The 25374-nt window shown below is 37.0% G+C and overlaps 2 pseudogenes; both read right to left on the bottom strand.

Annotated features, from left to right (window-relative positions):
- Positions 1-976: 976 nt before the first annotated feature.
- Positions 977-17297, bottom strand: LOC122005453 (annotated as a pseudogene).
- A 3496-nt stretch (positions 17298-20793) lies between these two features.
- On the bottom strand, positions 20794-20937 carry LOC122039404 (annotated as a pseudogene).
- Between the last annotated feature and the right edge of the window lie 4437 nt (positions 20938-25374).

The raw sequence follows: 25374 nt of genomic DNA, 5'->3' as shown, positions 1-25374 counted from the left end.
AGTCTATGAGTCAAGAAAGGAGCTCTGGGAGAAATTCCTAGAACTACACAGAGGGACCTCAGAGGCAAAATTCGTAAGACGGGAACTGCTCAGGAACCAGATCAGCAACATCAAATTAAAAGAAGGAGAAATTGTTGGACATCTTCACTCAAGAATAAAGGAACTCATCATTGGATTCACAAATCTCGGAGAAAAGGTAAGCCACCAAGATTCGCTAAGGTACACGCTTAATGCATTTCTTAGGACTACTAAATGAGCATCATTAGTAAATACTTATTATATATCTAAGGATATAGAATCAAGTACTTTAGAAGAATTATTTTCAATATTTGAAGTCCATGAAACGAAATGTGCATATCTGAAGGAGTCAAAGCACAACATTGCTTTAAAGTCAAAAATGGATGAATGAGATTCTGAATCTTCTCTCGATGACGACGAAGCAACATTGATGGTAAGAAAATTTAAAAAGTTATTTAAAACTAAGAAATTTAATCAAGTGTAGGGTACAAGAATAAAAAGAAAAATAAGATGCTATCACTACAATGAAGAAGGGCATGTAAAAGACAACTGTCCAAAATTGAAGAGCAAGGATAAGGAAAAGAACAAGAAGCCAACTCAAACCGACAAGCATAGAAATCTCAAAGCGACGTGGGATGAAACGTTATCCGAATCGGAGATAGAAGCCCTCGTCGGACTTGCGCTAGTGGCAAGTCACCAAGAAGACGAAGCAGGCTTGTAAGATACCGTAAAATTTAATAATAAATATTATTGGACGAAAAATCTTATTGGATTTTTCAGGAATTTTTAGAAAATTTTCAGAATTTAAACGGAGTCTGTACGACCCATTTTGAGGGGATGGATTCGGGGTACAGTGAAGGTCTGTTTTGGAATACCCATTTAAGTGGGAGTTAATTGAAGAATTAACTTAGCGTTTAATTAAACTAACCTAAGTTTTAATTAACCTAGGTTTATATACCTAATCGGTTTCTTCTCCTTCCACCCCGATTCTTTCTCTCCCGATTTCCACCGCGCCTCTCTTCTCATCGGCACCCGACGACGGCGATCCATCACCGCCTCTCATCGTCGACACTGTGAGCTTCGGATCCGAGCCATTTTTGCCCGGCGAGCCGCTTTGTGCACAATTCACCGTCGCCTTCTTCCCCGATTCCTCTCCATCTCTGCTTGATCCATTCTTTCCCTGATGTCGACGTCACAAAGGAGTCAATCGCATCAGCGCTATTCACTTCTGCATGGGCAATCCCTTAGTGGAGGGAGAGGAGATCCGAACCCTACCCGATGTCACCTTCTCGTGCCATTGCCTGATGCGTAGATCAACATCAGCTGGCCATCGGACACTCGAGCTCTAGCACCAATCCACTGTCGCTTTCTCTTCCTGATCCTCGAGGGTATGACTTGATCACTAACGATCACGTTGGATCTCTTCTTAACATTTCATCTCTGATACGTGCGGTATTGCTCTGTTGCCATCGCCCGGTCATCACCACTTGATCGAGCCAGTGCCACCTGATCGCTGGCGTGGGTGAAGCCTCAACCGATCATTCTCTTGTCTGGATTTCCACGGCTACAGTGCCAAGTTTTCCCACTTCCTTCCATCACCGATAAGGATTCTTTGCCTTGCGGAAATCTTGAAGGTAATTGATTAACCTTAGCATTAGGTTTAAGCGTTTGATTTGTGTAGTGTTGATTGGGGCAGTGGTAATTTTTGTGCATGACAGGTGTTTGACGAAATGCCTTAAGCTTCTTGTTTCCTCTGTTTATGCCGTACCATTTGCAAATGGGTGGGGAAGCTCCATTTTTCTCCACAGCAAACTTTGGATTTCTTCATCAAAGGGTGTGAATCTGTTTTGGATCAAGGTAAGCGAAGTATGGAGTTTTTAGTTGCATTTTTGTGATAGATGGATGCATAAGGATTTATATCATATTATGTTGGGGATAAGGAGATGTTATAGATGGTTGGATTTGATTAGTGTATATTGATTTTAGAAGATGTCCATGATTAAATTGGTTAACTCATGAGTAGGACTGAAGTGAAGAATTGTGGATTTAGTTAAACCTAATTGGATTAAAGCATTAGGTTAATTATTTCGAGATTGGGGAATTATTTAGCTATTTGCTACCTATGTAATTAGCTAAATATATTATGTGATCGCAGGACTTTCGAGGCGAGCGTATCGACGTGAGGTTGGTTTATCTGACACGGTCGATAGATAAAGGCGGATATTTCTTCCTTGGCCTCTTTATAGTTTCTTGAAACTTAGTGCATGGTTATTATTGGATGAATTAGGCTGCTTTATCTTATATCATGATCGGTTGCTATTTTTCCTGCATGATACTTATGCTTGACCCTTATGATGATCTATTTAATTCATATACAATCTCCACTCTTGATATCTACTCTGTTGTGATTACACATGTATAGTACGTCTTGTAGGGATTGTCGGGTTGTTGGTGTTCCCATGCTAATTGAGTATATGATGTGGACTGTACATAGGTGGGTATGTGTTATAGGAGTCATCTTGTTGACCGTGCATTTACATGTGGTGTGTACATACGTATTTGTCATGTACTTTTGGAGGAGTTGTGTTGATTGTATGTTTGGAGTATATACACATGTCCGTTGTGTTTTTATTGGAGGATACATGTTGATTGTACTTATATTTTTGTGTACATGTGTCTGGTGGGATTATTGGAGATTTTTGGTTAATTATACATGTGTAGTGGGTAAATATGTTTGGTGGGATACGTGGAGGTATCATGACGATTATACTCATGTTGGAGGTATTTATGAGGTTTGGGGTTGTTGCATGGATGATGATTATATATATATATATATATATATATATATATCATGTTCATCATTCATTACATCTGATGACCATTGTCTCCCTTGTGGTGAGAGAGTCGTCAGTTGGTTTGGGAATAGCACAGCACACTCGGCCACTCATGGGTAGTGGTAGCTGGAGCAGTTGCCGCTAGTCCTGTCGTGCCACCCGGTCACGAGGTTTTGTGAGATCCGGCGTTGTGAGCAGTCAGGGACCCTGATACTATGTAGCTAGATAGTTACTAGTGGATTGTCCGCCTCGACCACTATATAGTGGGCTGGAGGGTAGTACAGTCGTCACAGACCCAAGCCTCTCGGCCATACAGGGGTCGTGGTGTCTGGAGAGGTGGCGGGGTGACCATGGAGCATGCATGTACTTTTTCATATGATGCGCGGTGCATCTGGGGGGATATATCTGCATACATGCCTAGTAGATACTAGTTGCATGTGATTGTGATTTGTTGCATTTGTTTGAGATATGGTTGTTGCATATGGTTGTCATACTACATACATGTCATTTATTTTACATGTATATGCAGTTGTATTTATATTGTACAGGTGTCATGGGTACGTCTGTTGCAGATCCGGTGAGTTTACTGATCATTGTACCATGTGTCGATTCCAGATTGGGTATGTATCTGTCATTATGTTAGTTGTGGTTTGTACAGTTTATATGTCAGGTTATTATGTCAGTTATGTTTAGGTGCATTGATTATGATAGTATGATCATGTTCTTTATTCCCTACTAAGACTGTATACTTGTGATCTTCATATTTGTTTATGGACCATGTACTATCTTTTCTATTACCCGTTGAGTTATCTATACTCACCACCGCATGTATACATTTATGTTTTCAGGTAGCTTGTAGATGGTTGGTGTCACTTGGAGTATCCTGTCTGCCGAGTCCTACGTCACATCCGAAGACGGTTTCATCTCGTGTTTGCTTCTTTTTGTATATTCTTTTATTATTTTTGGCATTATATTTGTGTGTAGCCATGTGGCTATCCTATGGTTTTGGGTGTTGTATTTGTGTTTAAGCCGTGCCGGTATGCATTGTATTTATTTGTGTTGTGTGGGCTTTCCTTCGTTTTTCCGCTGTGTTTTAGTACAGCCGTGTGGGCTGTTTTATATATAATTGCGTGGTTGTGATTGTTTCATTCCAACCGAGTGGGTTGTTATTATAACTGCGTGGTTGTGTATATAACTATTCCAGCCGCATGTGGCTGATGTATTTTGCTTGTATTGATGCTTCAGATTGTCACCGATACAGGGGAGATGCTGTCGGATTTTTGTTTGGCAGAGACTCCTTTGGGGGCGTGACAATTTAGTGATATCAGAGCAGGTTTTCGATGCCTGTTATTCGTGTTTTGGATTTCGTGATTCGGTTTTCTTGATGTGACTTTTCGGGTTTTGGGACCAGGCAGCAACAGGACATCTCCAGGCTATAGGAGGTATGTTTGCATATTGTTATCATACATTTCTGTTGGTGTATGTATTGTTGTCCATGATAGTTAGTTATGACATGTGTTAGTACTCTCTGATTGGTACCTGCCTTTTTGTTTGTAGCATGCATTGCATGTGTTGGGTCAATCACTGATCACGGTTGACCTAATGGAGATCAAGGATTATAGTCTCAGAGGATTCGTCATATCATACTACCAGTAGTTTTAGTTTCTGTTACTATTAGTTGATTGAGAGTTAGAGTCACATACCAGTCTCTATTATTATTAGCTGGATAGTAGATGATATCTGTATACATATATTGACTCAGTTTGTATTACTCCGGTTGGTTAGATCAGTTTAGGATTGATTTACCTGATCGACTTGTGCAGTTGTGGATTGATTTATCTTAGTTGGTGTCGTACTCTTGTTATTTTGATTAGTAGAGTATTGATTTACTCTTGTTGGATCAGATAGTAGTTGATCGATTTATTTTGTTAGTCCGACTAGTAGGGGACTGACTTACTCTATTTTTAGAGATTCCTATCTTTGGGATGTTTCATACTTGGTTAGATATTTTGACTTGTACCGGTGTAGAAAGGACTGAGTTAGCCATATACCATTATCGGCTTGGTCAGCTTGTAGAGGATTGTCGTATCCTATTCCATGAGGACTTTGACCATGGACTGTTTGTACCTGATAGGATGACTTAGAAGGTACATTCGGATAGGATACCTCCACTGATGTGGAAATGTGTAAAGCTACCTGCTTAACACTTATGAAATACAACCATTACTAGGGTGTATGAGTTGGAGAGTACATGCGAACATATGATTTGTTTTGGCGTGAAAAAGTTGGAATTAGCTGCTTAACCCTTACGTGACCCGGTACCACGTGAAGGAGAAGCAGAGAATGCTTTTTGGAGATCAGGGCATCACTTAGTCATTTTTTGGATGTATTTGGAGAGAGAGAACTTCTTTACCTCTTTCGATAGCATGATGGTTAATAAGGCGATGATCAATCGACTCGCCTAACGTTGTTCCATGGGAGATCCTGACTCATGGAACTATTGGATTGTCCATCGTACTGAACCCCAAGTATGATATATCCATGTAGAGTACAAACCCGTCTACACTAGAAAGTACTACTAAGACAGGTGTAGCTATCTAAACTGATCTCACAAACATTTATCCGGGAAAATTCCATACTCATCCTAAATAGGGGAGAGTACTTCTTGTTTATTTTGGATTTACTTCAGATTGTCACCAGTACAGGGGAGATGCTGTCAGATTTTTGTCTGGCAGAGACTCCTTTGGGGGCGTGACAACTCAAACCGACAAGCATAGAAATCTCAAAGCGACGTGGGATGAAACGTTATCCGAATCGGAGATAGAAGCCCTCGTCGGACTTGCGCTAGTGGCAAGTCACCAAGAAGACGAAGCAAGCTTGCCCGAAATGAGCATCGAGAGCATCAATGAAGGGGGAGCGACATCGGAAGAAAGCGACACTTCAGGAGGAGCTTCATATTATAGGATCTACAAGGTAAGTCAAGTACGGTCTCTTCCTCCTGACAAGTTATTTCAGTTTGTAAAAATATTATCTAAAAAGTGTTGTAAGTTAGAAAAAGAAAATAAGGAATTAAAATCAACCTTAGCTGGTTCTTGTCAATTAGAAGACTTCGACAAAGTAAAAATAGAAAATGACAAATTGAAAATAAAAGTAGAATATTTACAAAATCATGCATGCTCAAATAATTAAAATATTAGGAGATATAATAGTTTAAACTGGTATTTAAATACCATAAGGGTCAAATTAGGAAAATATCACAGAAATACATTCTTAAAAAATTTCTTGTAGGAAGGAACTTATTTTGGGTTCCAAAATCATATTTTGATTATTTTTTTTTTGCTTTTAGAAAAAAAGTTAAATATTTAATTTTTTTTAAAGACTTTGCCTAGAAAGTGGTTGTTGTTTTAATATCCAAGAAGGCCTAGTGCCTCGCCACAGCTTGAAAGTTAATTATTGAAATAAGTATTTAATTAACTTACTGTTAAGCAATTAGTTGTTATAAAAATATTTTCAATTGTTTGTCAAAACTTTTGTTAGAAATTATTCAAAAGTTAATTTTCTGAGAACTTTATCACTTAACTGTAAGAAAAATTTTAAATGTTAAAATTTTTTTAATGTTAAATTTTTAGAAATTTTTTTTAACGATAATTTAAACTTTATATGAAATTATTTTCTACCTTAAATATGTTTTAAAAAAAAGTTAAAGCATAAAACTTTAAATTTTTTTTAAATTGTCCCTTAGACGTTTTATTGTTATTAAGTAGAATTTTTTTAATGTACCCCATTTTTAATGTGATCAAAACGGAGAGTAGTAAGATTAAGTCTAGGGGGAGGGTAGTACAATTTTTAATTTTTATACTTGCAAAAATCTTATTTTATAACTGTTATTTTTTTATGGTTTTACCCTAACTTAACTTAGGGTTTGCTCACATCAAAAAGGGGGAAATTGTAAGTATCCTGTGGTAGTTTTGATGTGATCAACCAAGTAAAGTTAAGTTCTATTGGTATTTAACCCTTGTGTCTAAGTGTACAGGAACTTAGGAGCACAGGAAGTCAAGCGAAAGACGCAGCTAGTGAGAAGGATGACACAAGAAAGAGCCGATGGGCTCAGTGCATCTGAAGGATAAGGTGCTACGGAAGAGTACGTTGGCAGACAAGAAGGAGGCGCGCGATATTTTTGAGGGATGAGAAGCCGAAGCGGAAGATTGCTAGAAGGTCAGAAAATGGGTTCAGGTGAGCCCTCACTACAACAAAAACTGCAAACGACAACGGATATTATCCGTTGTCGTAGGGTCAAAAAACCGTTGTAACTGAGAGTGTTGTAGAATGTATTGCCCTACGACAACAGTTTTGAATCCGTTGTCTTTGTAGACATTTGACAACGGTTTTTATCCGTTGTTGTTTATATGCTCAAAATGTGTTTACGAAGGATACGACAACGTTTTAAAATCGTTGTGGTAGACTTTTTTTACAACAGATATAAACCGTTGTGGTAGATAATATTTACTCGTTTTGCTTTTTTTAATATAAGCAAACTACCAATACAAAACTAAATATTTACTACATTAAATCCAAAATAAACATTCATATATAATTCATCTTGTAGCCACACATATACAAAAATATACAAAAATGAGTTGTTACTCATCAAAATACACATGTTTTCCATTACTGTTCTCCATATACATTAAATCACATGTTTTCCATTTGTTGTTCTCCATATGCCTTTTAATTTACAAATTAGCAAGGCAAGCTACATCTTAACAAAGCTCACTTCTTGCATAAAAAAAACTCAAGCCTCACGAATTGCCTGACCTGCAAGAGAAAAATTTAACAAAACTTATCAAATTTCAAAATTCCATATTATAGTCTACATGACACCACGAATTTCTGGAATTCAAGCAATACAAGATAGAACAGATATTAGGTGTTGTTTCATGCTACACAAGTCAAACAAAACGATACAAATCAGTGTGTATCAAGAAACAATCGGCAACATCCATTCACGCGGGACAAAATTCCATTATACTCAACACAAAAGAAGGAATGATCTTTTCTTCCTTGAGAATTATACCTCCTTGTCACTCGTTTGACGAAACTAACATGCAGTATATAGAGCGAACTATTAAGAAATCAAACTGCAGTATATAGATGTTTTCTATATCAATATACTATGGATCATACACGAAATGCCTTTACAAGCTCTTCATTTCATTCTCAAGCAATCACTAACATGCATAGGGCAAGCTCATAGGGTAAATCAAGGTTTCACATCTGCCTCAGAACATGCTTGTTTAGTGAAAGGTATTTCATTTGGTAAAACATGCTTGCTATAAATCTCTATGAACAATAATATTTTAATATTATCATACAGAACACTGTGAAATGCAGATCTCAGTATTAGTGGAGAGAGAAAAATGGCAACCCAAGTCATATTCATGCCACATGAACAAAATGGCATTTAGTATTATAACACTATGATTCTCTATATAAGTTCCATCGGATTTGAAATTCTTTGTTCAAATCAAAATATTTTTTAAAAAAATACTATTTATCCTACATGGAGTATATACAATCAAATCCAGCATAAATATGCACAAGTACAAGTAAGATCACCTTAAGAAGAAATGAATCAAGTTTAAATGGAATCCAGATAAAAATGAAATAAACTTACCTGTGGTATTAGACTCTTAAGATGCACTTCCCAAATTTCTTCTCCTTGTGCAGTCCATGCTACAACATTTCCATGAGTGTCAACTGTCACTATTTCAATTTTGCCATTATCATTAATATCAGCTGCCACAGCTGGTGCTTGAATCTCAGCTATCTCAAGAGAAAATTTGTCTCTCACTTGGCCTACACGAAATTGCTTTCAAAAATAAAATCAAGAAATCGAAGCTTTGTGCTCGGTTCTGATAATTTAAGATTACATAATTGCATATTTGAGATAGAGAAAGAGCAAGAGACATGTTAATAATATCTTTTAAATTTACATTGTCTTCTCTTTTTGAAAATGAAATACAAGAGATATTAATGTCACATAAGTGTCACATATAGGAAAGTCTTAAGTAAATAAAGGCACGAGTTTGCCATTAGACCTAGTCCATTTCAGTTCAAGATTAGTGAAACTTGGTGAGGACCCTAATTCCCAAACATATACCACAAACTCTAATGTCAGCAACTAAACTAAATCCACCCTTAGGATACACAACTACAAAATTTGATCTCATGTCAAATTCCTATTTCTGCTAAATAATTCACTGGCTTCTATTCAGAGAGGTTTCAGTTTGTATTCTAAATTTCTACAAGTTCTAATAGAAAATCCTACTCAAACTGTAAAATTTACCACAATAGTAAAGATGCAATTCCTCCAATATATATTGGGTAAATTGCAGTATATAAACATGAAGATTTTGCAATTAATAACATTACAAAGAACACATTGACTTACCAAAGATAATAATTACAACTATAAAATGAAACCAAAAAAAATTACCATGATGATCCAAAATATAAAACAAGCCATAGGAAGTGCCAACAAGAATGTCCAATTTTCCATCACCATCCAAGTCAACCACAGTAGGAGAAGAATAAACATATGCACGGAAATTCCCCGAATCGACACTTAAATCAAGATCTTGAATCCATTTGACTTGCTTTGTATCAAGGTTGAAAACTACAATCCCACTTGCTACATATTTTTCAATGTTGATACCCCCTAACTCAGCTGAATGCTCTGGATTATCATAATACCTGCCAACTTATCAACTGTAATAAGAAAGAATTGAATGCACAAACAACCTTAGATATATATGACATTCACCAAATAAAACCAGTACAAATGCATTAAATATACAAGAACAAAATGATAGTAGTATCTCAGTTAAATACAACCATAGTTTGGGCAGATGAAGAATCAATTAGACAAGCCAACATTGTGAGAATCATGACCTAAGACTAAGACCAGTAAGAATAATTACACACGATTCGCATACAACCATTAAATTTCTGAAAATTGCATGAAAAGCAGTGTAAAAGAGTATGCTGATTCTTCCTATAATAAACTTCCATCAATATTGAGTTGTTATTGTAACATTGTAACCTACATAAGATTAATATATCATATGTCAGATGTAGAAAGTATCAAATTAGTCTATGACTTTGGCACCAATTTTCATTTCAAGAAACATAATGTCTAGGAAGATGATATCATCGTGCAAGAAAACTTTTTAAACAAAAAGCAGAGAAGTTGCTTACCACAAACTTTTCCACAGAATAATTACATTCAAAAGAAAGTACCAGAAATAGTTTTTGTATCATTATGGGCAATTTTTCATGTAAAAATACCACAAATGTATAAAGTAAAAATTCTTACTCGTGGTCAAAGAAGTATGAAACAGCCACAACCATTTCTTTAGTACCATCATTATCTATGTCAGCAATTACCTTCATAGAATATTAAAAATGTGGGTCAAGCTTTTAGGAATTAAATTCCCTGATTTTTTCCTTTTTATGTATGATCAACTCCAATGGAACTTACCGGAGTGCAAAGTATGTGTGAATCTATGCTAACATAATCTTCTGCTGTCTCTCTCATGGTTCTCTTCTATCCAATTTTCATCCCCCCACATTGATTCATCAATATAATCATCATAGTCGTAATTATACTCATCAGGTAACTCATCTGTATCTCTAAACAAATCAAAAGATGAATTAGCTTCTTCTTCCAGTTCTTGGTCATTTTCCACAGTTGCTCCTTGCACTCCATCACCAGTGTTATGGTCTTTCGAATGTCCATTGTGGGCCCCTTGATTATCAATTTCTTCAAGAAGTCTTCTTTGCGTTTGTGTTTGATTTTCCTCTGTACCATTTTCCAATGAAGCGTCCCTTTTGATTGTGTCATTAAGATTGCTTGACACTCCATTGTATTGACTAGTTTGGGCAAAATCAAGTTTTCCTCTGTCCTCAAGCTTAGATGTATTCATTGAGAGGTTGTTCACAATGTTTGTAGAATCATAATTATTTGACCCATTCATGCTCCCATTTATATCTGGATAAAAGCAACAGAATTTTCCTAATTTGATTCATAATCAGAATTTCAAAAAGGAATATGTGATACTTGGAATATTAGTTTATAAACCCATATGCTAATTTCTCAATCATCGTATAACATACTTACAAAATTTGATATGTTAATCCTAATATATTTACCATAGCAAAGCTATTTAAGACATCTTAAATATGTTACAGGAGTTGCAAAACACAGTGTTTCACATTTAAATATGTATAAAAATGCAAACGCAAAAAGTTCACGAACAACAACAATCAGCACAATTATAATATGGCTAATTAGCCAACATCCTCAGGAAATAGAAATAAAAGCAAAGGTGATTGCAGTTGGGTTGTGATCACATACGAGATATTGAGTTCTTAGCAGAAGCCTCCTTGGAAATTGAATCATCATGGACATCTGGATGTGAACGATCCACTGGATCTGGATCCAAGCCAGCATACCAGTTTTTACAAACCTTTCTACGAGGTACTTCTAGTTTATCCATCATCAGATAGCCAGAGACCCTATTATAGGCACCAGATTTATGTCAACGTGCAGCAACCCACCAAACAATTGTTGAAGCTACTTACCTGAAAAAATTTACAACTCCATCATAGGTAGCTAACACTATTTCTCTTGTACCATCCTTGTCTATATCATATAAGAGAGGGTTGGAATGGACTGTCGATTGGTGAAAAGCAGGCCATCCTGATGAATTTGGAATTTTCACATCAATGGAAACTATATGCTATTATGTGTTGAGTAACTACAAAAAGCATGCAAAGGAGCTACCAACAAGATATTGAAATTTATAGATAAATGACTAGATAACATAAATAACGTTAAAGAGATACCTGGCATTTTATCACCATCAGAACCCTCCAATACTAATGGACAAATGATGGTACCACTATCTCTAGCTTGCCATCACTGGAGTTGCAAGAATACAACAATAAGTCAACCTCTCAGTTAGCACAGATACGACTGTGTCCACTATTCCAATAAAAGTGGCGAGCCGTGCAAGACCTAGAAAACCTATCCGAACACACTATTTCGACCAATAAATGTGAATAATAAATAGAAATCGATGCTTAAAACCGACACCTTTAGAGATCAAACACCACAAACTTTGACATATGAGCAGGTAAAGGGCATGATGAAACAAATCAAAAGCTAAAAAGAAGAAGAAAAGAGAATGTTGCGCTTGCAAATATAAGCATAGTGGAATCAAAAGTAGGTTTCATTTTTTGAGACAAAATTTATGAACGAAGACAAGACCTAGGTTATAAATCTACCTTGACTATGGCTCTAGCACAAATCCAAAGAAGACAAGACCTAAGTTATGAATCGACGGAGTAGGTGTGCCACCTTTGGCGAAGAAATACACCTCGTCCGATCAAAAGGTTCCACGAGTGAAAGAAGTAGCAGTGGAAGGTCAGAGGGCCTCGTCGAACTTAGAAACCTGCTCACCAAGAAACGAGAGGAGCACACCGTCGTGGAGGAAGATCCAGCGGAGGCTTGAAGAGATTGTATGAGGAGAGGGAAAGAAAATTGCCTTAGGTTCAGGAGCGCGAAGGAAAAACACGGCGCCGAAAAGAAAACAGCGAGGGAAAGGAAAACAACGAGGGGGGAAAATGACCAAATTCAATTACAATGGTTTTTTCAAAACTGTTGTCGTAGCCGCTAAAAACGCGGATAAAGACAACGATTTATAAAACTATTGTAAAAAGTATTGTCGTTTTAAAAAAAAAATCGCTCAATGACAACAGTTTTGCCAAAACCGTTGTCTTTTATATTTAATGGGGAGCTCAAAGACAACGGTTTTGACAAAAACTGTTGTCTTTGAGCAAATACGCAATGCTTTCTCTTAAAACCATTGTCGTAGGGGTGTTGTCATTTGCAGTTTTTGTTGTAGTGCCTATTTCAGATGGTTGAAATCACCCAAGCGAACGGAGTCAGAGCAGAAGACTCAGACCAAATCGAGCGAAACTGAAGCGGAAGAATGGGATAGAAAGTCAACAGAATGTTGACTTTCTGAATCCGGGCGAGCCCGGAGTAGTTTTTATCCGGAACACGACATTGCACGTTCCATTGCAATGGGGATAAAAGTTTATCCCCCCCCCCTCTCCAGGCCCCCGCCCCTCTCCAAGCACCTGGAACCCTTCCAGGTGCCCCAACCAAGGCTATAAATACAACCTTAGTCCCAGAAGCTTAGACAGAATATTTGTAATTATTTCCCTTTCGATTTAGCTTTCTGATCAAGTGCTTTAATTGCTGTAAAGAGGCTTCTCCACATGAAGGAGAGTTTAGTGAGCTTTCAACTTTCTTGGATTAACAACCTCCCTGGTTGTCCATTTTGCCTCTTCCTTTTTAGTTTCTTATTTCTTTTATGCAAGTGTTGATTATTGTTAAACTATAAAGTCAAGAAAGGTATTTTTTTTGTATTTTTGTTGCGTAGGCTATTCCCCCCCCCCCCCCCCTCTCTAGTCGGTCGCCAAAGGGACCAACACGGAGATAAAGCTCCAACTCCACGACTATCTGTAAGGTCGATGATCCCTATCCGTCAATGGATGACTCCCCGGTAAACTCCAGCTAGCTCACGTAGCTCCTTGTGAGTGGAAAAATTTCACCACAACTCTCACAAGAACACTTACGATGCTAGGGCACTGGTAGACTACTAATAGAAGCTAACCGTCTCTATTTCATCAACTTTAACTAAGCTCCCAAGCCTTGGTTATATAGGCCACAGGTTGGAAAACCTCACTTACTAGTCGATTGGTGAAAGTACCAGTCGACTACCCTCTGTGGAGATTCGACCATTATATCCCAATAGCTCGATACCAGTCGACTGATAAAAGTACCGGTCGACTGCTCCACACTAACTGAATGAACAGAGGCATTCTGTTCGTTCTCAGTCGACTACCTAATTGACTGAACCAGTTGACTGATGAAAGTATCAATCGACTAGTACCCCGAGTGCAGTCTCTCAGTACTCGGACCCTCACCCTTATGACTCACTTGACTCATCTTTGCAGCGTTGACCTCTTGCTTTCAAGTCTACTTCCTTTGGCTCTCGTCCCTCGAATGCATCCAAGCCCACAGCTCATCCCAATGTCATCCTTAGCGTATGCCTCGAAGTCACTTCCCTTAGCCCTTGTCCTCGCTACCTTGTCCACGGTCCCTCGGATGCTCCATCCTTCACCGTGCCCGAAGCCTTCAAGATGAGTTATATGTATATCCTACAAACCTACACACTCATATACACATATCAAATACAAGGGTAAATCTAACTTAAACCTTTTGCCTAAACCATCAAAATTCATGGTCACACCGGACTATCTTGGGGCAAGATTGCTTTTACATTCTCTCCCTTTTTAATGTTTGGCAATACATTTAAGTTAGAGAAAATAAATAGCAATAAACAATGCTAATACATATTTGGACTTACGTTACCAAGGCTACACACTTAAACTTACACCACCAAGAAATGGACTTACATTGCCAAGGCTACACACTTGGACTTACACCGCCAAGAATATATGCAACATGCATTGAAACATATCACAACGCTCCCCCTACACCTAAGCTCCCTATTGAGCTAGAATTTCTTGCAAAGGCATTTAAGGTTTTCCCAACTAAAACCTTACTTCTCCCCCTTTGTCTAATATCAAAAAGCTTCCAACAATATCCAATTGTCAAAATTTTATCATCTAAACTGACCCTAAACTTGTGTATCTATCCCCCAAGGATCTCATACACTCATGCGAGTTGACCTGGTCAAAATCAGTGCTGAAAAATAATTTCAGACTGGTATCAATCGACTGACAAAAATACCAGTAGACTATCCTTATCGAAACAAACTAAGTAAGACATTCTGTGTTCAATAAACACTATTACCAGTCGACTGGCACACTGTTTTTAGCCTAAATAGCATTCTAAACCCAACTTCAGAAATGGACCCAAAATTCCAAAGACATCTAAAATTCTCCAAATTTTATGGAAAGGTATGTTTTATCCATATTTACTTGGAAAAATATATTTAAAAATATATCTATCACCAATCTTAAGATTGATAGAAAACCTAAAACTAGCTAAAATTGTTCAATTGAACCTTGGCCTAAAGCTCTAGTTTTGGCTTTCTCTTGATGTATTTGTCTATACTAAACCTCAATGCATCCCAAGCATTGGTTTATATGACATCTATACATCCAAAACTAATTATCATGCAATATGACTCTCAATGTTATATTTTCATGCATGAAACATAACCCAATTATGTCAATTCTCTATGTTTAAGACTCAAATCTATCTCCAAATTATTTTGGCACATGCGATAACCCATCTAGAGTCTCAAGTAATACCCACTTGAGATCCATTGGCCATGAGTCCCAAATTGACTCTTTGAGTCCCCCCTAAAGCTCTTAACCTTAGTCATCTCCCTAGATGACTCATCCACTATGGCTACACCCATAGTCTCTTAACCTTGGACACCTTGTCCTTGGTTAACTTCTCCTTACCTTTAAATGGCTTTCCCTTTCCATTTCTTGACTTCTCCTTGCTATATTTATATGCAACTCTAGCATAAGCCTTTCCCTTTGCCTTGGAGACATTAGATCGATATCCCAAACCTGATATATCATTATTGAGTCTTTGACTACCTAACACCATATTTAACACTCTAGATCAAATCGTAAATCTCTCTAAGGTTTTCTCCAATTGATCAAGCTTTACTTTTAAAGCTTGATTCTCCCTTTCTAGATTCCTAAACCTAGAGTCAACATGTCCACCTTGGACATTACTAGACCTACCCATTTTTCTAGGCATATGTCTCCTCTTCTTGGGATTTTTACTAAGGTTCTTCATTACCTTCTTCTCCTTAGGTAATGAGAATCTAACATGTCTAGGTTTATCATGCATAGCTACCTTAGGGTTATTTCTAACATTTACCCTACTTATATCATGATATCTATAGCCAAAATTTTGCATGGGTAAACAATGAAAATTATTCCTAGCATGCATGGGAAAATGATAATTTGAATTACATTTCAAATTAGGGTATACCTCTCTTACCCTTGAAGCTCCCCCTTGACTTAAGCTTTTCTTCTTCTTCTCCCATTTCTTCAAATGTGCAAGCTTCTTGATCTCCCTCTTCTTCGGGCATTTGGTGTGAAAGTGGTCCTTCTCCCCACATGTGAAGCATACTATACGCATTCTCCTCTTTTGGGTATCTTCATTCCTACAACCCATGTTAGTATTTAAAGTAAATTAATTGGCCTTAGGAGTTACCTTCTTCTTACCCATTGGACACCTACTCATGTAGTGTCCCTTGTCATTACAACTGAAGCAAATGATGTTGTTCTTTGACTTCACTCTGGTGGAGGTGCTAGCTAGGTTGACCACTTCCAAAATCACTTCTTCATCCATCTTGGCTTCTTCTTCAACCTTTGATGACATTTCTTCATCTACACTTATGGATGGCACTTCCTTATCCTTCTCCTCCTTGGATGATACCTCTGTTAGTACCCTGTGGCAGTTTCGATAAGGATGGCGTGGGAAGGGAGTCGATTGGCTTGGTGTATCCGAGGGACGAGGTGCTGCGGAAGAGTACACTGGTGGATGAGAAGGATGTGTGTGGTGGTCCGAGAGACAAGAAGTGGGGGAGGAAGGCTGCTCAAGGAGAAGGCTGCTCGAGGGGAAGATCGGAAAATGAGTTCGGGTGATCCCTATTCAGGTTGGCTGAAATCTTCCAGGCGAATGGAGCAGCGGAAGAGCAAAACAGAGCTGTTGGAGCTGCTGGAGGCACCCTCGCGCCTTTCTGGCGGAAGGCGCCTTCAAACTATTGAAGACATCTTCAAGCCCTCATGGAAGGTGCCTTCAATCACTTGAAGGCACCTTAGACTAGGCAAAAAGTGGTCGTTGGAGAGGATAAAGTCTTATCCTCACCTGCCTCGCTGGAGACGCCTTCCAACTTGTAGGAGGTGCCTCCAACCTCGGATAGAATTTTTCAAGGGTTATAAAAAGACCCATGGAGCTAGGAAATCATCATTAACTCTTGTATTCATTTCTTAACAACTGTCTGAGCATTCAACGAGTGTAAGAGGCTTCTCCACCTTCATCGAAGGAAACTTTTAGTGCTTTTCATTTGTCTTGGATTAACAACCACCTAAGTTATAACCAAGTAAATTTCTTTGCCTCTTCTTTCATTTTTATTTGTTTAATTTACTTGTTATAATTATATTGTTGCTACTAATCTCATTTGAAAGTTGGGAAATTAATAGGAAATTCATCCCTCCTCTTGCCAGCTCACCTGGACTAACAACCTCATCTTCTTTCTCCTCGGAAGTCGAGCACACATTATCTTACGGTTGCTCCTCCTCAACTTCTTGGGCCATTGAACCCTTCTCCTTAGGCTCTTCCTTTTTGTTTGTAGGGTTAGGTTCTTCTTTTAGACCCAACGTTATCTTGCTCCATAAGTTATGAGCATTCTCGTACTCGCTTACATCACTTATTACGTTAGAAGGTAAAATATCAATTAAAATCGATATTACCTTCTCATTTATCTTTGATCGTGATCGTTATTCCTCGGTCCAATATCTTGGTCAGAGTCTTTTCTCTTTTTTATCTCTTAGAACTTTGAACGGCTCCTTGACAATCATCATGATGTCTCAATCCGTTTTGAAGAAAACCTTCATCTTCATCATCTAATATGTGATGTCCATTAGACTTCCTCCTTCATACTTTGGAGGTTCAATCAAGTCAGTCATCTACTTGATGTTACTCTTCTCGGCGATTAGTTCGGTAAAGTGCGACCTCATTTTGATACCACTTGTTGAAGATCGGATAACTGGATAGAAGGGGGTTTGGATAGACGGTGCCCCCAATTTACGGTTCTTCTTACACTTGTTAGTTGTGCAGCGAAATAATACAAAATAAACAAGCTAAACACTAAAGGTAATAACAAATCGTTAACACGCTCGTTTAACGTGGTTCAGAGATAAAGCTCCTACTCTATGGCTATCCGAAAGGTGAACGATCTCGATCTGTCAGTGGATGACTTCCCGGTAAACTCCGGCTAGTTCACATAGCTCCTTGTGGGTGAAAAAATCTCTCCACAACTCTCACAAGAACACTTGCAATGCTAGGGCACTGGTAGACTGCTAATAGGGGTTAACCATATCTATTTCGTCAACCTTAACCAAGCTTTCAAGCCTTAATTATATAGGCCACAGGTTAGAAAACCTCGCATACCAGTCAACTGCCCTCTATGGAGATTCAACTGTTACATCCCAACAACTCGATCCTAGTCGACTAGCAAAAGTATCAGTCGACTGCTCCATACTGACCGAACAAACAGAGGCATTCTGTTTGCTCCCAATCAATTGAACCAGTTGACTGATGAAAGTATCAATCGACTAGTACCCCGAGTACAATCTCTCAGCACTCAGATCCTCACCCTTACGACTCACATGACTCTTCCTTACAACCTTGACCTCTTGCCTTCAACCCTACTTCCTTTTGCTTTCGTCCCTTGGATGCATCCAAGCCCGCGACTTGTCCCAATGTCATATTTCGCGTATGCCTCGAAGTCACTTCTCTCAGCCCTTGTCCTTGCTGCCTTGTCCACGGTCCCTAAGATGCTCCATCCTTCACCGGACCCGAAGTTATCAAGCTGAGTCATATGTGTATCATGCAAACCTGCACACTCATATACACATATCAATTATAAGGATAAACCTAACTTAAACTCTTTGTCTAAATCATCAAAACTCATGGTCACACCAAATCATCTTGAAGCAAGATTGCTCCAATAGAAATGACTCTGGATGAAGTCATGTCCGTTGCCCTACAGAAGATGGAGGTCATAGACGAGGACTCCTTCAAAAATCCAAACTGACATGAGCAAATGAAGAAGCTCCCATGGAAGCTCCACCTTCTGGTAACACTCTAAATTTAGTCATTAAACATGAAGATTGGAGCACAAATTGCAACAGAGCTATAATTGCAGTGCTAATTCAACTAAGAGCTCCATGAGGGGTTATGAAGTAGTGGGGGCTCCCACAAAGCCATGGTGCAAACCATGGCAGAGGATCAACTGGGTGAAGTAGTGGAGGAGAAGAGAATCTTCAGGTTGGAGAATGTTTATGTGGGAGGGCTCAAGTTGGGCTCCAACAATAACAGTAGTGCATGGGTTAGAGAGAACTAGAGGTTGACGACCATGCAATGGCTAGTGGAGAATGCAACTGCTACATTGTCTAGCCTCTCTACTGTCCATGAATTCAAGAAGATGATCGTGGACGAGTAGGGGTGATGCTACTGCACTAGCTGATTTACTAATGCAAGGAAGTCCCGCGGTGATGATTATGGAGCAAACAAAGTGCTTGATGATGATCCTTTACTCATTCCGGATTCATGTTATGTCTAATAAGATAATTATGAACCTTTTATCAAATTATATAAAGCAATTGATTATAGACCATCTATGAAAGACCTAGAAGGCAAGACTGGAGAGGTTAGCAAGCCAATGTACGATGATTATGAAGTTGACAAGGTAGTCTTTATCGTCCTCACTTCATTCCTAGCCGTTAAATCCTTTCTCGTTGATACTGGTGCAAGGACCCTCTCGGATAAACCTCCTATTGATGGAGAAGTAGTTGGAATAGATGGGTGTAATGAACTTGAGCATGCCTATGCCTTCGTATACATAAAAACTGACAACGATTCAAAGAAGATTGTGTTAGTAAATTGCTTGCCTATAGGGGGCATACTTCCATTGATGTATTAGATCTTAATGAACAACAAAAGGATACTTTGAATCTCCATATCAACATAAAGGAATACATGTCAAATTTGGCATACCAGAATAGCAATTATCCGAAGATGTATAAGAATCTTAAGGCTCTTGTTGATAATCTAGGAGTTGGACTTCTGTCCAAGTTGGAGTCTGTCAGGTGGTGGTTTTTTATGGAATTATTTAAAAAAATACACTAATAGAAGTGCACCAGCTGCTAACAGATTTACGGATTTTGTATTAAATGATCTTTTTCCTGGGTTATCACCTAAACTACTCTAAACTCGAGGATGGTTCTTTCAACCCGGGGTAATTGATGCAGAAGATCCATAGTTTATTATTATTATTTTTGGTTAATTTTAACCTTTTTGATATTTAAGGTATTTTGGTATTTTAAATATTTTTAGTAAGTTTTATCTATTATATTTTTAGATTTTAAGTTCATTTAAAGATTTTAAATTATAAGTCTATTAATAATTTTTTCTTTATTTTAAAATTTTCTTTTCTTTTTTTACAAGATAGAAATTGGAGTCTATATATTTATATTTTTTTATACAAAAGTCTAAAGTCTATATAAATATTAAATATGTAATTAGTTGTTTGAGAATTAATCCTCTATTCTTAATAAAGTTTGAAAAAAAATATATCATAGAACGATAGGCTTCTCTTTGTTTTTGGCATTTTCTTTTCTATCTTTTCCTCAATTCCCTCTTCTTATTAGCCTATAGGATAATTACTATCCTATCTGACATCACTTACCTAGACAAATATAATAAAATAACAAACAAATAAAATTTTTATTTAGACTAATTCGAATAAACATCTAGAATAAGCATCTAGAATTTTATTCAACACTAGCGATTGTGTACACCTTATACCAGAAGAAGAATTGGCCTAAAAATAGTTTTAATTTTTTAGTATTGCCCCTACTTTTATAAGTGGCTTCGCCCCTAGTTACGTGCGTTATATAATACATAAACGCGTGCAGATAACAAACTCTCCTTCATAAAAAAAATAATTTAATTATTTATATTAGACAGTAAACTAATAAGAACAAATACTACACTTAATCTTAGTCAAAAAGTCGCCCATAAATTAGGTAAGAGTGTGCCAGACCAATGCAATAGTGCAATGCTAACGTGATACTCGAGAATCACAATAACAAGCTACTGTAACGGACTCCCTCTTATAAAAAAGTATTTTGATATCACATTTGATCTTAGTAAAAAAATCAAGAAAAGTATGTTTTATAAAATCACCAGCCCAAAGTATTTATAAAAGTTTCTCTGCTCACAGTGTTACTAATTTTAAGACGTGTAAAACGAACTCTACATTTCTAATTGATTAATGGAAAAAATTTTCAATAATACGTTGAGTTTTGAACTCTAGATTCTTGATTGATTAATGAGAAAAAATCTCAATAATATGCTACAAAATCTTGAAAAATTTTCAATAATACACCAGTCTCGAACTCTAAATCACTGATTGATTAATGAGCAAAAATTCTCAATAATACCACACCTGAGTCTTAAACTTAAGATCTCATTTGTGAAAATTACTAATAAATTTTGAAATTATTTTCTATGTTAAAAAAAAAAGAACATCAATATAATTTTATGTTAGGTTTCACCAAAATTAATTAATAAAAGAGTAAATTCTTAATTAAATAGTAAAATTAGTTACTAGTATCAACAATAAAACATATTAAATTATAATAAAAATCTAATAGCTTAAAATTTATTTAGACGTTAAAATGATAAGGGTGATCATTTTTTTAAAAAAAAAATTGTTATTTTGTATTGAACGGATGAGGAATTCCCACTTTCTATTCCTATCAAACAAGAATGAGCGAGAAAGGGAGATCAAGAGGAGAGAAGATCCTTTTAAATCACTTACGATGAAGAAGAGAAAAAAATGAGATATGGGAAGAAAATCGATATATAATTAAAAAAAATTAATTAAAGAAATTTTGTAATATAAATAATATTAGAATATAACGACTCTAAAAGCATCCATACAAAATTTTCAATCTAAAATATATAATTTAAAATAAATAAATTATTTATTAAATTTAGATATTTATTTTTTAATATATCATATATCAGTTTCTTTATTTTTTTCTCTCTCCTCTGTAATATTTAGGAATTAAATTCATTCCTTAAATTTAGAAAATTACTAATATAAATATATAATTTAGGAAATGGATTTTATAACTAATGTAAAAAATTTCTTTATCTAAAATTTTAAATAAAATTATTAAATTATATATTTAGAGAATAGATAGTATACTTGACGTAAAAATTTTATAACTACTTTATCTAAAATTTAAAATAAAATATTTGAATAAAATATCTAGATAAATAAATTTACAGAACCATAAACTAAGGATCTACTTCTAATTTCTTTTCCTCCGTTCATTTATGTTTATTTATTAGTTTTTTATTTCCGAATCTGTAAACGTTGCCTATTATTATTATTATTATTTATTTTATAAGTTGAAATTATACTATTGCATTGAAATTCCTAACAGCTGTCTAATCCGAATTATTAGGAATCCAATAGTTTTAATTTAACTGACTTCATTTGATGAAATGAGGATTTTATATAAATTAAACAAGACCGCCCTATCTCAATCTACCCCATCAATTCTTTCTTGCACAACTTCTCCTAAACTACCGCTTCTCTTCTCTTCTCTTCTCCTTCTTCATGGATCCTGCAGCTTCAGTCAACTCCAGGAGGATCAACGCAGACGCCTCTTGTCTCATCGAGGGAGATACCTGGCTGGGCGGCCGACACAGCTGACGTCACTCTTCACATTAACGCGCGAGTGGTGACAGGGCTCTTACAGCCTGATCAAGACATAGAGCCCCAATTCATCTCGCACTTCTGCCGCCAGACGCTTTCTTCGTCTTCCGACCACGTCATTGCCGAGTGCGCCCATTTCACCATCCCCCAGCCCTACTGCCACATCAGACATCGGCCCACCTGGGAGGAGCAGACGGAGCAAATGTTCTTCCATGTCGCAGCGAATCACGTGAGCCCCACCGACCTCGACCTTCTCGCTCAAGCTTTCCGAAGATACACCTACACGGTGTTCGACCGATTTCCAATCACGGAGTTGGTCTCTATGGAGTTCTTTTCCATCATTGAAATCACCGTCACTCCTTCCGCTACTACCGGCCGCCGTCACTATTTGATTCCTCGGGAGGCCAATGAATATTTTTTCGGAGGCGACCAAGATATCAACTTCATCCAGTTCAACAAAGGGCCGAGGCCGGCGTCCACAACAGCAGTGGTGGGGCTCCAGATGGTCACTACGAAAGCAGTAGATAGCTCGTGTTCCATCTGCCTTGACGATTTCGAGGTGATGACTCAGGCTCTGGCAATGCCTTGCGGCCATTCATTTCACGAGGGGTGTCTGAAGGAGTGGTTGCGACGAAGAAATTCTTGCCCCCTCTGCAGATTCTCACTTCCCACCGCAGAGTAGCGACTGGATCGATCTACTGCAACGTAACTGAGAAAATTAAAGAGATTCATCCATTCCTTGATTTGTAAAATGATGATCGATACCATTTGTAATTATATTACTACTCTTTTACTACGTTGATCTATTTGATGGATGAGAACATCAATTTGATGAATACTGATGTTATTTCATGATCAATTGAGAAATCCTTAGTTACAATTTGATACTCTCTAAACAGAGGATGTTGCCGGACAAGAAATTGTTATGAAAAAACTCATCAAGACTGTACGATCTTATTTCTTTAAAATTATGATTTGTAATTTGTACGATGAATGTTATTTCCATTGAACCCTAGCTCAATCGAAATAATTTCAATAAAAAAACTCAACTCGATTAGATTTGGAAGAATCTATCTGACTTCATTTAGTAACCTAATTAATGTGGTTACCGATAACATTTAGCATCTAGTTTTGACCAATAATTAATGAGAATTATCATAATTTATTATTATAAATTGATCCAATTAGAATTAGTGACCAGTAGTGTGATTGAGAAAAAAAAATAATTAAGAAATGCCTGCCATAATATGCATGGAATTACACTGTCAAAAAAAACAAATATGAACATAATAGAACTCCGGAATGAATTATGTAGTCTGCAGATTGACCCAACTAGAATTAGGAATGATTGTCATAATTTATTTATTTATTTATTTAAAATGAATCCTATCCGGATTCTGATAAATTTACTTTGTTGGTATAAAATAATTTTGACTAGTTATTGCTGTTGGAATCAAATTACATATAACTAAAATAACCATTGTTCTAGATCTGACAAGATATAGTGCAATTATTAACCCAGTTGTAACTGTAATTTGCGTCCTAATTACCTAAAATAACAATAAATCATAGGTCTAGTTGCCTATCATTGTCCTCGAGAGCAACACGTGATTGATTGGAACGATCGGACATAAAATTTCCAATAAAATTGAAGTTAACGGTTCCAATTGAAGAGCAACCAACGGATTCATGCGCTTTATATAATGCCGGTAGAGTAGTACACTTCCACCGCTACTTGTTAATTCCGTTTCTAATTGACTTAAATCAAAAACAAATTTTAATTCCGTCTTAAAAATTTATTTTTGAATCCCTGTTTTCTTGTGAGAGCCATGGTGCAAACCATCGCAGAGGATCAGCTGGGTGAAGTAGTGGAGGAGGAGAGGAGCTTCAAGTTGGAGAGTGTTTATGTGGGAGGGTTCAAGTTGTGCTCCAACAATAAGAGGACTGCATGGAACAAAGAGAAGCAGAGGTTGACGACCATGCAATGGTTAGTGAAGAATGCAGCTGCTACATTGTGTTATGTCTAACCTCTCTATTGTCCATGAATTCAAGAAGATGATCGTGGACGAGAAGGATGTTGTTGCTACACTAGCTGATTTATTGATGCCTTTATTTATTCCTAATTCATGTGATGTCTAATAGGATAATTCTGAATCTTTTATCAAATTATATCAAGCAATTTATTGAATGCCATATGAGAAAAGACCTAGAAGACAAGACCGAAGAAATTAGCAAGCCAGTGTACAACTATGATAAAGTTGACAAGGTAATCTTTGCCGTCAACTCTTCCTTCCTAGCCGCCGGATTCTCCCTCGTCGATGGTGGTGCAAGGATCATCTCGGACCTACTGATGGAGAAGTGATTGGAATCGATGGGTGTAATGAACCTGAGGATGCCTATGCGTTCGTATATACAAAAGCTGACAACGATTCGAAGAAGATTGTGTCAGTAAATAGCTTGCCGGGGATTGGATCTTAATGAACAATAGAAGGAGACTTTGAATCTCCATATCAAGATAAAGGAATATGTGTCAGATGTGGCAGACCATAGTAGCAATTATTCGAAGATGTATAAGAATCTTAAGCTCTTGTTGTATAAGAATCCTAAAGCTCTTGTTGATAATCCAGGAGCTGGACTTCTGGCCAAGTTGGAGTCACGTCTGGTGGTAGTTTTTTATGGAATTATTAAAAAGAATAAAAGGGACTACTAGAAGTGTAGCTATTAGTAGATTTTATTTATTTTTTATCTCTATTAATATTTTTTTATTTTAGATTTTTTTTTTCGTTTCTTTAAAAAATAGAAATTGTAATTTATATATTAGGATTTCTTTTTCCTGTCTTTGGTTATTAAAGTCTATAAAATATATTTTGGTAATT

Source organism: Zingiber officinale, chromosome 1A, assembly GCF_018446385.1.
Source record: "Zingiber officinale cultivar Zhangliang chromosome 1A, Zo_v1.1, whole genome shotgun sequence".
Classification (NCBI taxonomy): domain Eukaryota; kingdom Viridiplantae; phylum Streptophyta; class Magnoliopsida; order Zingiberales; family Zingiberaceae; genus Zingiber; species Zingiber officinale.
This window is presented reverse-complemented; position numbering and strand designations above follow the sequence as displayed.